The 16,458-nt window shown below is 40.6% G+C and overlaps 1 protein-coding gene across 1 annotated transcript in view; it reads right to left on the minus strand.

Moving 5' to 3' along the window:
* Positions 1-16,458, minus strand: part of LOC149225603 (uncharacterized) — a 150,356-nt gene that overhangs the window by 115,458 nt on the left and 18,440 nt on the right. The gene's annotated exons all lie outside the window — the stretch shown is intronic.

The following is a 16,458-nucleotide window of genomic DNA, read 5'->3' on the forward strand; positions in this document are numbered from 1 at the left end:
AAAAGGAATATATGCTTAGTCAAAGAAGGCCATTGTTAAAATTGGCAACTAGCGCAAAACTCCATGTGGGCCATCTTATTTATGGCAGCTGATATTTTTCTTGGATCCCTCTCATCGAGAGGTGTAAGATTGATCTAAAGATCATCCGATTCTGATAAGTATTCATGGAGTTATGAATTTATTTGTGTTATAAGACAATTCGTCAAGGTCAGCCAGCAACCAAATAAACCCCACATGTGCTCAAAGTTTTAGTATAAATAGAGGTGGCCTTCAAGTCATTTCAACACACTTGGGATCTCTTCCTCTCTCTACTTGTCTTTGGGTTTTAGTAGGAGGAGAGATCCTAAGGAATAACGTTGCCCTAATCCAGAGGGCAGAAAACCGGAATAGCCGAAAAAGCCGGAACTGCCGAAAAAGTCGGAACTGCCAGAAAAGCCGAAAAAGCCGGAACTGCCGGAAAAGATGAAACTGCCGAAAAAGCAGAAAAGCCAGAACTGTCAAAAAAGCCGAAAAAGCCGAAACTGCCAGAGAAGCCAGAAAAGCCAAAACTGCTAGAAAAGCCAGAACTGTCGAAACTACCAAGAACAACCGAAAGTACCAGAACTACCGGGAACAGCCGGAACTGCCAAAACTGTTGGGAACTGCCGAAACAGCCCGAGCATCTATCTCCGAAGGAGAGCAACATGCAAGGGACATCTAACTAACATTGGGGCAGTTGTATGGTACTTAGCAGCAAATACACCAAGCATGTAATATTACAGCGAGCATGCAAGGGACAACTAGCATGCAACAACAAGCATGCTAGGGACAACAAGCATGCTAGGGACGACAAGCAAGCAAGGGACAACAAGCATGCTAGGGACGACAAGCAAGCAAGGGACAACAAGCAAGCAAGGTGCAGCCAACACATAGGTCAAGATGGCAACATGGTGCAGCGATGGCACATAATGTAGTACAGTGATGGGTATAATCATGATTAATGAAGCGTGATGAGATGCAGCATAGTGATGATGGGTGCAGCATGGTGCAGTGCGGTGAGGTGCAACATGATGACGAAATGCAGCACAACGATAGGTTAAGGAATCACCTTAGAGAATTAGTTGAAGCAACATGTCTTCAACTGATCTCATGTATCATCTTCTTAGAGATGATCTATGCTCTTATGTAGATAAGTCAAAGTGTTGACTTTTGTTGTAAACGTACTATCTCTCTCTCTCTCTCTCTGCTGAACTATTGAAGAACATATAAGAAGAATTGATCAAGGGTTTCCCCACATTGGGGTTTGTCCCTAGCTAGCGCCACATCTTGTGTCCTCTTATCTTCTGCAATTTATGTTTATGTTCTATATACAGTTTACTTTAATGCTGATGTGATTGCTAATCTGGAAAAGATATGGAGCTAACTGTGAAAATTGAAATAAATTGCTCTAAGCATAGAACATACCTAAAATTAACATGGTATCAGAGCTGAGGTGAAGACAATGCCCAAGCAAGAGTGAAAGAGCAATCACCGAAGACCGTTGGGAAAGGACAAAAGGATCAGTGGATTCCTCATCCCTCTTCAAATTCACCAAGGGTGAAGTCAAAGAAGAGAATATTATCAGAATGGCGCAACGGAATATGGCCTACCTAAAGATCACTTCATTGGAAGACCGGATCTCAAGGTGGAAGGAAAGGCAGATAACTAGTTCGGCCATTATGCGAAGGAGTGTTTGACTGGCAAGGACACATCAGTTGATGATGATAACAATCATTCCAGGGACATCTTCAATGATCAAAGGAATGACAGGTAATGCAGGTCATCAAGGAAATGGCCAACTCTTCATAGAAAGCAAGGAACCCCAGGTATGAAGAATCAAATGTTGTTTTTGATAAGATAAAGAAGCGTTATCTTGTATCGGCCCTCTCCTTCAAATTCTTTGGGAATTTGGCTTATAGATTGTAGTGCTTCAAGGCACTTCATCGAATATATGGGTGCACTCTCTAATTTGGTATAGATGGAAACAATCGTGGGATTATACTTGGAGCCGATGCCACCTATCTCGAAAAGGGTGTAGGGAATGTTAACTCTCAATTGAATAAGGGTAACTCGATTCATTTATAGAATCTCTTTTATGTACCTGATCGCAAGAAGAACCTGGTGTCCATCTCGGAAATGGAAGTCAAAGGTTTCAGGGTGGCATTCATCGATGGAAAGGTACATGTTAAAAAATATAATTTTCAAAGATGTTTTTTCTCATGGGTTTAGGGTTGGCAATTTGTATCAAGTTGCAGGATGGTCCATTGGGGATCATGTCAATTAACATATCACATCTATAACATCAGAGGTTTACCTATGGGGCCCTACCTGATGTGAGTCAAATGGTGATAGGGATATCTGAATTCAAGTAGAGCATGAAGGTATTGTAGGAATTTACAGGGTAAGTTCCTCAGAAAGAACACCAAAAGGACACCGCTCACAACCAGATCACAGATCAATACACCAGTATTTTTGACGTGGTTAAAACCCTCAAAGAGGGAAACAGTCCACGGCCTGCGCCAACGTGGCTACTACAGGCAATTTATTAATCAAAGAATGAAAATTTACATAAGCTTCTCTCATGCACGGATTACCCGAACAATGACCCTCCATGCGCTTTAAATAGAACTCATGGACCAATCGGGTGTCAAGCCACGGATCAAGTGTCGGTAATACCGAGGAGAGAGTGAACCGTCGGATCACTACATATCGTGACCGTCGGATTGTAAGTTACAAAATGTACAACGGTAAAGAAACACACTTTACCTAACTCTATACCTAACTCTATACTAGACCAAGTTGAACTTAACTATTTCCTATGTGTCGGAATATCCTAACAGGTACATGTCTGAGATGTACCAAAGGAAAATCTTATAAGGGGACCATTCCCCTCATGCAACAGGTCCACAGGTTTGGAACAACCCGAGGAATTTGAGATTCATGATCAGGAATCTCATGTATACAGGTGGAAGAAAGCCCTCTATGGCTTGAAACAAAACACCCCCAGCGTAGTATGAGAGGATTGATAGCTGTCTAATGAAGCTGAGATTCACTAGGAGTAACACTGATCCAAACCATTACCCGAAGGTTTTGGATGATAGACCTCTCATACTGACACCTTATGAGGACGACCTATTTCTAACAGGTGCAGACCCTCTCATTTACAGAAGTAAGAGGGAGTTGGATTCCGGATGTGGAATGATAAACTGCAAGCCTATGACTACCTCGAGGATCTTAACTTTCAGAAGTTATATGGTAGTGATGTCAGACCAGATTTGGGAGATGCCTCTGAGTTTCCTAAACTCATTCGCGTTGATGTTCTTGGTGAACTTCCGTCCGGACATATGTTTTGCAGTTAGCATGGTGAGCTCATATTTGGTTGAGCCTCACTGGATTGGTGTCAAGAATCTTCTGAGATATCTTCAAGGCACAATCTCTCATGGATTGAGATACACTGTTGGAAATATGAAATTGCTTGATTATTCGAATGTTGACTGGGCAGGCAGTGTGGAGGATCACTAGAGCACTTCTCAGTGCTGGTTCTCTTTGGATTCTGCTTCGATATCATGGATGAGCAGGAAGCAGAAGTCGGTTGCTATAAGCACCGCCAAAACCGAATACATAGCTATAAGTATGATCTCGTGTGAAGCTGCATGGTTTCAGAAGCTCTTAAGTGAGTTGTTTGTACACATGATGAATACCACTGTGATTCTCTGTGACAACCAGAGGGGGGATTCGATTATTGAGGAATCTCGTATTCGATGATTGCTCTAGCAGATAGACATCAGATACTGCCTTATCTGCGATATGGTAAGTCGATAAGCAAGGAGGCTCCATCGCATTGAGACTGATGTACAAGTCGTAGACATTTTGTCAAAGCCCCGGGGAAAGGTCAAATCTGTGACTTTCCCGAACGACTTGGAGTCGTTGAGAGACCTTATTATAAGGGTCCTGCATGTTGCATGCATTAAGCTCTAGGAGCTCTGCGGGGCTTGGGGTACTTACTGGAGCAACATACGACCACAGGGCGACTCACCCTCCCGTGGTGGTGCGCTATGGAACAGGATGATTAGTTCTTCTGTGGGCCGCGATGATTAGTTCTCCCATGGCAACTGTGGAACAGAATGATTAGTTCTCCTGTGGTCCGGGATGATTAGTTCTCCCGTGGCAACTGTGGAACAGGATGATTAGTTCTCCTGTGGGCCAGGATGATTTGTTCTCTGTAGCGACTATGGAACAGGATGATTAGTTCTCTTGTGGGCGAAGATGATTTGTTCTCCGTGGCGACTGTGGAACAGGATGATTAGTTCTCTTGTGGGCCAGGATGATTAGTTCTCCTTGGCATCCACTAACAGGATGATTCATTCTCCTGTGGACAGGATGATTAGTTCTCCTTTCGAGGCATCCTACCCATGTAGTCTGGGACTCATGGGAAGTAGCTCTCATCTGATCAATGAGCAGGGAAATGAGGATAGGGACCATAGTAGTACTATCGATGGACGCATCGCTATATCTACCGTACTCCCTATGCTAGGATGACCTCCATTGATCTAGGATCAGTGTGAGTGGTTTGAGACACTCTCTTGTGACATTGATCTGGGATCAATGAAACTGATATGGGATCAGTGTGAGTGGTTTGAGACACTCTCTTGTGACATTGATCTAGAATCAATGAAACTGATCTGGGAGCAGTGTGAGTGGTTTGAGACACTCTCTTGTGACATTGATCTGGGATCAGTGTGAGTGGTTTGAGACACTCTCTTGTGATATTGATCTGGGATCAATGAAACTGATCTGGGATCAGTATGAGTGGTTTGAGACACTCTCTTGTGATATTGATCTGGGATCAATAAAACTGACTTTGGGTCAGTAAGAGTGATGTGACACACTCTCTTCAGATGAAACTGACTTCGGGTTAGTACAGAATGGTATGATACATTCTCGATCAATTCTTCTTCTTCATGGTTCAGCAGAGCATTGCAGGGCACTGATGGCAGAGATAGTACAATTGGACATATGGATCAACGGATGGAGTTCTCCCTAGTTGAGAGGGAGTGTTAAAATTGGCAACTAGGGCCAAACTCCATGTGGGTCATCTTATTTATGGCAGTTGATATTTTTCTTGGATCCCTCTCATCGAGAGGTGTAGGATTGATCTAAAGATCATCCGATTCCGATAAGTATTCATGGAGTTATGAATTTATTTGCGTTATAAGACAATTTGTCAAGGTCAGCCAGCAACCAAATAAACCCCACATGTGCTCAACATTTTAGTATAAATAGAGGTGGCCTTCAAATCATTTCAACACACTTGGGATCTCTTCCTCTCTCTACTTGTCTTTGGGTTTTAGTAGGAGGAGAGATCCTAAGGAATAACGTTGCCCTGATCTAGAGGGCAGAAAGCCGGAACTGCTGGAAAAGCCGGAACTGCTGGAAAAGCCAGAACTGCCAGAAAAGCCGAAATTGCCAGAAACGCCGGAAAAGCCGAAACTGTCAAAAAGTCGGAACTGCAGTAAAAGCCAGAAATGCCGGAACTGTCGGAAAATCCGGAAAAATTGGAATTGCCAGAAAAGCCGGAAAAGTTGAAACTGCAAGAACTGCCGGAAAAAACAGAACTGCCAGAAAAGCCTAAAAGCCGAAAATGCCGAAATTGTCGAAAAAGTCGAAACTGTCAGGACTGTCGAAACTGCCAGGAACAACCGGAACTGTCGGAACTACCGGGAACAGCCGGCACTGCCAGAACTGCCGAAATAGTCGGAGCATCTATCTCCGAGGGAGAGCGGCATGCAAGGGACATCTAACTAACATTGGGGCAGTTGTATGGTACTTAGCAGCAAATACATCAAGCATGCAATGTTACGGCTAGCATGCAAGGGACAACTAGCATGCAACAACAAGTATGCTAGGGACAACAAGCAAGCAAGGTGCAGCCAACACATAGGTCAAGATGGCAACATGGTGCAGCAATGGCACATAATGTAGTACAGTGATGGGTACAATCATGATTAATGAAGTGTGATGAGATGCAGCATAGTGATGATGGGTGCAGCATGGTGTAGCGCGGTGAGGTGCAGCGTGATGACGAAATGCAGCACAACGATAGGTGAAGGAGTCATCTTGGAGAATTAGTTGAAGCAGCATGTCTTCAACTGATCTCATGTATCATCTTCTTAGAGATGATCTATGCTCTTATCTAGATAAGTCAAAGTGTTGACTTCTGTTGTAAACGTACTATCTCTCTCTCTCTCTCTCTCTCTCTCTCTCTCTCTCTGTTGAACTATTGAAGAACATATAAGAAGAATTGATCAAGGGTTTCCCCGCATTGGGGTTTGTCCCTGGCTAGCGCCACATCTTGTGTCCTCTTGTCTTCTGCAATTTATGTTTATGTTCTATCTGCAATTTACTTTAATGCTGATGTGATTGCTAATCTGGAAAAGATATGGAGCTAACTGTGAAAATTGAAATAAATTACTCTAAGCATAGAACATACCTAAAATTAATAGCCATCCTACTTGTAAGTTTTGAGGGTACATGGGATATTCTGGAGCAAGTTTTTAGGGTCATCTCTTAGTCAAATGGGGCAAGTTATCTACAATTTTTTTGCTACAAAACCAAGGTTCTACATTTCTCAAGCAATCAAGGACATTGGAAATATACACTTGGGAATTGCTTTTCTAAGCGGTTGGCCACACATGTGGGGCTAGGAGAGCTCTCCAACCAGGGTTGCGGGGGAGCGTCCCCCCTCTCACGATCCCGCTCCCATTTCATGCTCCGGGCAGGAGCAGGTCGAAAGCGCGCTCCCGGCAAAAAAAACGCTCCCTGGTTTTTCGGAAGCGTTTTCAGGAGCGTTTAGTCTTTTTTACAAAAAAAATTGCAGTAATATTCTAAATGCAATTTTTTTTCAAAGAGACAAATAAGTTTTGAGTGGGGCAGCCTAATGATCAATCCTATGGCCCTCGTATTGATATGTGATTCATGGTGATGTTAAATTCTTAAAGTAAAAGTGACAATCTCCTTGGTCTTCATTTTCATCCTTTTACTTAAATTTTTAACATTACCATGAAATCACTCGGGATGTTTGAGTGTGGTTTTGACCTCATTGGATTTCATATGGAGAAAGTAGAATTTTAGATTTCATTCAAAATCCAACAGACTTATCAGTTTTTCAAGATTTCAGGATTGGTGGGATTGCAATGTTTCCATTGGATTTTGTCATGTATTAGGGTATGGAACTCGTATTTAACCAAGAGCACCAATCCCTCTACGTACCTTGATGTTAGTGACATTGGTTGTCGAACTCCTCTATCATGACCCTCCTAAAAATGTACGCATCACTCAAATAAAATCTTGACTTGACATGCTATGTTTTTTCTATCTTATGTTAATGCTTAGACGGTGATATTAATGATAAAGATCCCTATATAGATCCAGAGGTAATGAAAAAGATACCTCTAGATATTAATGCTTAGAGGGCGATATTAATGACAAAGATCCTGATTTTCCAACAAGAATAAAAAAATTAGACATTTCTCGTGGCGGCAAGAGGCCCAAGCATTAGCAATAGATAATATATTTACTTCTCTTTTCTAGTTTCTAGAAGTTTTTATAACTATTGACTCTTTCATATTTATTATGATATTTTTTGTAAACAATATATGACAATTTAAGTTTGACGTTGGCAATTATAACTCATTAGTAATGAATTATGAATATGATGCTTTGTGAAAGTTGAAAGTTGTTTCATGTCATTTCATTTTATAACATTTCATTTCATGTCAGATATTATTTGTTGTAATGGTTACACTTAGCTTACAAGTACAACTTTGGCGATCAATGATGATAAATGTTATATACTGAATTTTGAAAGCTTGAGACCTTAAGATTGATGAATCATGAGACTCAATATGTTGTATGTTACTATGTTACTGACTTGTGGACATGGTTGATGGAGATTATAAATTCTAGATGATTGTTGTTATATGGTTCAATCTATGTTTTTTATATCTAATTCATTATTCTACATGTTTTTGTTGACATACATGCATCAAAATATAAAAATATATATATATTATATAAAATGCTCCCGAAATCACTCCCACACTGGGAGCTTCTGAAAATGTCACTCCCGCTCCCACTCCCAAGTAACCTTGTCTCCAACTAACTCAATGAAACTTTGGAACCAAGGAAAATCAAGCAGGCAAGGAAAGACAAGTCTTCAAGCAAAGAAACGGGCCAAATTGGCAAAGAAAGGGGAGAAAGCATCTATTTTAATGACGAAAGTACCAAGTCGACTAAGTCAAGGGAGACATTGGAAGGTCAAAGAGGAAGATAAGGAGTACACCAAGTCAAATCCAACTAAGAATGGACCAAGGGAGGTTTTCTTCATCAACAAATCATCTCAACTCAAGAAATCAAGCATCCAATGCAAGTCAAAGAATAATTCATGTGCAAGTTTCAACCTTCATCAAGGGAAGTCTTCGACATGTGCTAGTCATTGGGTGACATCAAGCTTATTTTGAGGAACATTGGGGGTTTTCTAAAGGACATTGTAGCTAAGAAAGGCTTCAAAAAATATACCAAGCATGTTTAAGTAATGTAATATCAAAAATTAATTTTTGACTTAGTCTCCAAGTATTTTGTGAATGTGACAAGTCACCCTTTTGGGGAGCAAAAGGAGTATAGATGTTGAGAGCCTCATCTATAAATTTAGAGCTCTCCCTCCCTAGCAAACCATGTTGCAAAAATGTGAGAATATAATGTCATAATAAGAGCTTCTTTATTACAAGCATTTTGCCTTCAATTTGTGGATTGGCTAGAAGATCAGTGACTTAGCTTGCCAATATATTTTCGGGACATATGTGGTCAAGGAGCAACACACTTTAAGAGAAATGGACTAGATTCAGGTTCAAAGACTAGGGCATACCTACGCGTGTACCCTAGAGGTTTGAACTTTGACCTAAGTGCCCTACAATCTTTAAAAATATGGGGCAAGCGAGTGAGCTCAACTTAGGGCATCTCAGAAGAGCTTGATGAAGGGTTTGTCCAAGAGGGCAATGAGATAAAAATACTAACAGCACTTTCGAAAATACTTAATAACCAATACAATGAACATTACCAAGATGGAGAAAGACCACTTACTCAAATCACCATGTATCCATTCAAGTTTTACTAACATTCATCAAGAAGAGAGAACTATCCACATCAACAAAAACTCCTCAAGATATTGCTCAACTCATCCATCCATAGCCAAAATTAGGAAAACAGAAATTTCAGACTTGCTAAGGCATTTCTCACCCAATCCAACCATGATAAAATGAAAGGAAGTGTTCCTTTATTTATAGGAAGAGAGACTCAACTTCCTCATACAAAAAAATAATATTTTCCTAAGTGAAAGCCCCCTTCACCAATTAAATAATTTAAGAAAATACAAAATAGGGGCTTCTCAAGCCACGCATAGAATCTACATCAAATCCCTCAAAGGTGATTCATCTCCATAAATGAGGGTATAGGGGGCCTTATTGCACTGCATCCAATCTCCAAAGGCCCTTCAAAGAGGGAATGTCCAGCCTCCAAGGCCCTTCAAGATTGCTTGCTCCATAACTCATGCAAACCAAACCCAAAGTATCCTTCATGTTTGGCTAATTGGACCTCCAAAATACAGCATTTGACATAGGGCTTTCATGACAAATGCTTAACCTTTAAAGCGGCCAGGTCATCAAAATGTAGGCATATGACCCTTAAAGGCAGCAAGAAGAATCAATGATGATATACCCCTTTTACAAGTCAAACGATTCAACTCAAACAAGGGTTGGCCCTGCCCCTTGTATGCATTTGAAAATGGCTCGAGATATTAATTCACGTTGGACCTCCTTTATGTATTTCAAGGTTATCTCAAAATCATTTATATAGGTTGGGCCCACTTCATTTTGAGAGGTCAGCTCAGCACAATTTATTCCAGTGTACAAAACACACACACACACACACACACTGATATGTATACATGGTTTTGCTTTACAACTTTGCCAAAAATAAGGTTGTTTCTCCACCCTAGATCTTGTCTGTGAGTTTTCCACACAGCTTTACAAGACATATTCCCTGCAACCCATAATCTTGTAGCTTCTCATACTATGATTGGTCCCTTGTTTATGTGACAGAAACAGAGGATCTTCTTGTTTAATGTTGCAGCATAATACTTCCTTGTGTAACTTTCAAAGGAGACAAGGTGTCAGCCCTAGTTTTCTTCGAGACGAAAAGGAACTTTTGTTTAGTGACTTCCTGAAAATCTGGAAAGAGCCAAGCCTTGACAGTTTCCAGTCAAATTCAACACCATAGAACCAGCTGTATGAGATCCATCCAATTCCTGGTTCATCTAATGACAAGGAATGTCCAGCCAGATATTTGATTATCGTGATAATGAACCTGAAAGTTTATCTTCCCTTTGCAATAAGGAACAGGATCAGCTTCCACCTAGATGAAACAACAATCTTTTTGACTTTGGGTCACAAAAACTGACCTTTCCAACCTCAAAAAGAGTTATCTACAAAATGGTGGGTGACAAGGCCCAAAGGTGGTAACCCATTGCAAAGGATACTACCCTAACATAACACAATAATATAATCAATATATATGTGGTGGCACTATTAACCCCCAAAGAAGGTAACTCTCTAAGATGTATGATACCCTTGTGCAACAAATAAATAAAAAACCAATATCAATATGGAGGTAGAACTGGCACAAGCATGTGGTCACCAATTTCTACAACCAAAGTTAAGGCTCATGATCATGGAGATTGAAATAATCAATAAGAGATAAAAGAAAAAAAAAAGGAAAATTATTAAAAAGTACACAGATGATCAAAGTAGGTCAAAGGTTGCCAAAGCACAGTCAAGTAATCACAGCACAAAGTGTTAGCTTTCCCTGTTACTCAGTAGAAATTCTCTCTCCATGGCACGTCCAGTAGATGCAGCCCTTAATTTTTTGTAGCAGTCTTCAGCAGAGTTGATTTCCAGCCTTAAAAGCTGTTCAACATTAATGTGTGGAGGTACAGTTAATGAAGGCATAGCAGTTAATGATAGTTTTGTGATATAGGGGCATGTATGCACCATCTTTAGCGGGCTTTTGTAATCTTTAAAAATCAGCATCATATTTAGATTTGCCTTTCTTCAGTTTGAGAACAGTTCCAGGTGCATGATTTTCCAGTTTTAGATAAAGGATAGATTCACTGCTTTTGTGGTCGTTCTACTCCCAGAAGGCACTTTCTACTTTGAGTTTTAGGCTCATGCATGACAGTCTTATACATGCAGGATAAGCACAGTATTCTAGGAACATAGGTTCAGGGAAGGTGCACCTGTGGAAGAGTCTAAAATCAGTGAGAACACTGGTCCTCTGTTAGTCTATAAAAGAGAGACAGGGTGACTTCTCTACACAGATCAAAGAGTCGCAGTTTTTGAACTTTTGCAATTATAATTTCTTCTTTTCGGAGTAAGAGAAAAGTGAGCTTACTGTTCATTTTTCAGATATATATGTTTGCAGATCTAGCATCCTTTATCTGTTCTTTTGACTGACTAAATTAGTTTCCAGATTCCTAGATTATCTTTTTATATTTAGGAGTGCAGATATGCTTTCCATGTCTTGAAGATATAACATGGTATCTGAACTTGTTATCTGAAACCTTCCAATATCGATATATTAGACGATAACTGCCTGTGAGAGGTCACTGTTGGAGGTATTGGAATTTGGGTAGCCTGGAAGGTATTTCCAAGAGGAGAAGGCTGAGTTTTGTTCATATAGGCCGAGATCTTGTAATGTCCTCTCCAAATTGATGGGCTAATGGAAGACAAAATAGCCTATCTGACCACGTTGGCTATAGTCATGGTAAAGGGGTAAAAACCCAATTTTTCCAATGTTGGGGCAACATTTTGCAAAAGTTGGGTCGGTTGGGGCAGAAAAGTCCAAAATTGGGGTTGCCCCCACAATACCGCAAATTTTCGAGCCCATAGAGAAATCTATAAATAGAGGAGACTTGAGATCAAATGAAGGCATCATTAAATTGGATCTAATACATCTGTCTTCTTGAGTTGTGACTTTGAGGGTTTTAAGACCCCTTTCTCCCTACTAATTTCAGTGGTGAAAGATTCCACGTTAGTTAGTAAATCTATTTTTATCTTTTCTATTTTGTTATGGCAAGCAGGGAAATTTATCTACCTAAAGAATAGCAAGGTTTTGTGGAAAGGCTGAGGCAAAGCATCTGAATCTCTCTTGAAGCTAGACGAGTTGTTTTGAGGCAAGAACAGAATTGAATTCCTAAAGCAGATTGAACTCTCGGAGGCTAAACTGATGCAAGTTCCTCCTGAGGAAGAAACACAAAAATCTGAGGCAGGTAGATGTATCTTCTAAAGCCAGACGAATCTGTGTTGAGGCAAGTATTGTCAAATTCTTTGAAAAACGAGTCCCTAAGGCCGAGTGAAATCATCCTGAGGCCACCCAAACTTCCTGAGCATCAAGCGAAGGGAAATTTCGGCAGAAGTCAAAACTCTCTCTGACGCTACTTGGAGGACTACTTGTGTTATGCAACAAGTTCGAGTTTCCAAGGAGATTCTATTAAAATTGGCAACTAGGGCCAAACTCCATGTGGGTCATCCTATTAATGGAAGCTGATATTTTTCTTGGATCCCTCTCATCAAGAGGTGTAAGATTGATCTAAAGATCATCCAATTCCAATAAGTATTCATGGAGATATGAATTTATTTGTGTTATGGGACAATTCATCAAGGTCGGCCAGCAACCAAATATTCCCCTCTTGTGCTCTACGTTTTAGTATAAATAGAAGAGGACTTTAAGTCATTTGACACTCACTCACTCTTGTGATCTCTCTTCATCCTGTTTTGGGTTTGATGAAGATGAGATCTAGAGGGAGTGCCCTAAGCCTACGCTGCCCTAATGAAGATCAAGCTTCAGCCATGGAGAAACATAGAGATATTAGCACGCACACGAGACATGCATATGATAGCTACATATGCATGCATCGCCTACACTGCACTGGTATATATATTAGTTAATATTAAAAAAATGTCCGTATTTAGGTAATGAATTAACTATTGAAATGAATACCTAACTTACAAGAATATAGTAGGATATATGATATACGTACCACCAACATAATACATATATATAATTCTACTATATAAAGTTAAAGGAAAGTATACATTTATATATATTAAATGGTGAATGTAATAAAGAGAATAATATATATAAAACCAAAATACTATGAAAATAATTCGATTTAAATAAAAGTGAAACCTAACATTATGATAAAGGAGATATTATATAAATAAGATTGCATGGTCAGCAAATTGGAAAGGGAGAAGGCGATGACCGACTCTACAACTTATGAACTTATCAAATTAAAATGATAAAGAAAAGGGAAGCAGTGGAGGAGTTTGGGAAGGACATAAAAGGAGGAAGGGTATTGTAGAAACGGGGGAATTCGGGAAAGGAAAACAGAGGGAGACAGAGGAGGTACTAATAAGAGGAAGATACAGAGATTAATGGAGATTGAGCAGTTGTTCCTGAGACTTTTGGGCACCGGGGCCAAAATGCTTCGAATTTGAAGTATTTTGGGGTTGGGTACTGAGACTATACCTAGCTTGGCTGAGAGGTTTTTTGGTCTTTTGGTAACGGGAGCGGGAACTGGAGCAAATCAGCAGCATCTTCCGCCAGGTAGGTACTTAACATCAGGTATGTACTCAACTGCAAATTGATAAATTCTTATATTTGGGTTAGTTATATCTTGTTAAAAATTTCATGGCTTTACAAAGCTTCAGCCATGGAGAAACTTATACACTGCCCTAATGAAGATCAAGCTTTAGCCCTGGAGAAACTTATACGTTGTCCTAATGAAGATCATGGAGAAGCCCTAGACGCAGTAAAGGAAGAAGCCTAATTGAGACCTATACGTTGTCCTAAAAGGATTCTAACCACTGTACAGAAGAGCCCTAATCCGCTGATCAAAGGAGTCTCCTTATAAGCAATCAATGAAGTTATCTAGCCACAGGTAAAGGAGATACCTAGCCGCAGTTTGATAAGAGATCTATCAGTTGTCTAAGGGAACATCTATACGCTACAAAAGAAGACCTAAAGAACCCTAGCCGCAGTACTAGGAGGAGATATCAAGCCACTGTAAAGTACAGCCTTATTCCGCAGCAAAAGAAGGGCTCTATGTTGCCCTAACCGCAGTCCTCCTAGGAGATATGATCCGTAGTCATTAAGGGTTCTATGCAGCAAGAGAAGGACTCATACACGCTGGAAAGAGGAGGTCTTAAATAGCTCTAGACACAGTCAAAAGGAAGTGTATTCAAGAGTGCCCTAGCCGCAGTCATACCATAGCCTTATGATGCACAGGGACAGCGTCAAAGGAAGGTCTAGAAGTAACTTGAATGACATGGTGAAGAGTTCCTCAAGCCGCAGTAAGGAGGCCTAAAGAGGCCCTAATCTCAGACGTGAAGATGTCCTCATCCGCTGTCACATCTAGCCATAACTACAACTATCTCACTACTGGTCAAAAGCATGAATGAGGTACGTTTGGGAGCAGCTGTCATTAGATTAGAAGTCAGAGGGCTAAGCTGCTATCTAGGGTCTAGTTTGGGTCTGCTTGAAGGAATCTGGAACTATAGCCTAGCTGCTTTGCTAGGCTGCAAGCCATAGCAAGCAGCTAAGGCTGATATGCAGCAAAGTGGATGTTGTATGTTAAGAACATCATGATGTGAGTAGTATAGCAACAAGGTATTGCAGCATGATGATGATGATATATTACAGTATGCCTTGAGTGTATGATTGGGTGTAACACAGTGACAGGTGCAACTGATGATGAAGTGCAGCATAGCAGTCATTGAGTACAGATCAGTGATGGTGCAACATTGAGTGCAGATCAGCGATGAGTACAACATTGAATGCAGATCCGTGATAAGAGCAGCTCAATGATTGGAGCAGCAAAGTGACAAGAACAGCAACATGAAGTGCAGCATGGTGAGGTGCAGCAAGTGGACAAGATGCAGCACTATGATAGGTGAAGGAGTCACCTTGGAGAATCAGTTGAAGCAGCATGTCTTCAACTGATCTCATGTAGATATAGAAAGTCAAAGTGTTGACTTCTGTTGTAAATGTACTATCTCTCTCTCTCTCTGCTGAACTATTGAAGAACATAGAAGAAGAATTGATCAAGGGTTTCCCCACATTGGGGTTTGTCCCTGGCTAGCGCCACATCTTGTGTCCTCTTGTCTTGGCTTGTCTTCTGCGATTTATGTTTATGTTCTATCTGCAGTTTACTCTAATGTTGATGTGATTGCTAATCTGAAAAAGATATTGAGCTAACTATGAAAATCCAAATAAATTGCTCTAAGCATAGAACATACCTAAAATTAACATGGTATCAGAGTTGAGGTGAAAACAAAGCCCTAGCAAGAGTGAAAGAGCAACCACCGAAGACAATTGGGAAAGGACAAAAGGATCAGTGGATTCCTCATCCCTCCTCAAATTCACCAAGTGTGAAATCGAAGCAGAGAATATTATTAGAATGGCGCAGCGGAAGTTTCTGATGGACTACCTAAAGATCACTTCAATGGAAAGTCCAGATCTAAGGGTGGAAGGAAAGGCAGATGCCTTGGTTGTAATAAGTTCGACCATTATGCGAAGGAGTGTTTGAATGGCAGGGACACATCACTTGATGATGATAACAATCATTCCAGGGACATCTTCAATGGTCAGAGGAATGACAGGTAATGCAGGTCATCAAGGAAACGGCCGACTCTTCAGAGAAAGCAAGGAACCCTAGGTATGAAGAATCAAATGTGGTTTTTGGTAAGATAAAGAAGCGTTATCTTGTATTGGCCCTCTCCTTCAGATTCTTTAGGACTCTGGCTTATTGATTGTAGTGCTTCAAGGCACTTCATCGGATAGTAGGGTGCACTCTCTAATTTGATAGAGATGGAAACAATCGTGGGATTATACTTAGAGTTGATGCCACCTATCCCGGAAAGGGTGTAGGGAATGTTACCCCTAAATTGAACAAGGGTAACTCAATTCATTTAAAGAATCTCTTTTATGTACCTGATTGCAAGAAGAACTTGGTGTCCATTTCGGCAATGGAAATCAAAGGTTACAGGGTGACATTCATCGATGGAAAGGTACGTGTTTGAAAATAGAATTTTCAAAGATGTTTTTTGAGTTCAGGGTTGTATCAAGTTGCAGGAAGTCCACTGGGGACCATGTCCATTGACACAGCACCAGACGTCTGTTTGTCAGATGGTGACAGGGATGCCTGAATTCAAAAAGAGCATGAAAGTACATTTCTGAGATGTACTGAAGGAAAATCTTATAAGGGGACCATTCCCCTCATGCAGCAGGTCCACAGGTTTGGAACAACCCGAGGAGTTTGAGATTCAT

The sequence above is a fragment of the Pinus tabuliformis genome, chromosome J (assembly GCF_031772625.1).
Source record: "Pinus tabuliformis cultivar Carrire ecotype Pingquan chromosome J, CPIR1, whole genome shotgun sequence".
NCBI lineage: Eukaryota > Viridiplantae > Streptophyta > Pinopsida > Pinales > Pinaceae > Pinus > Pinus tabuliformis.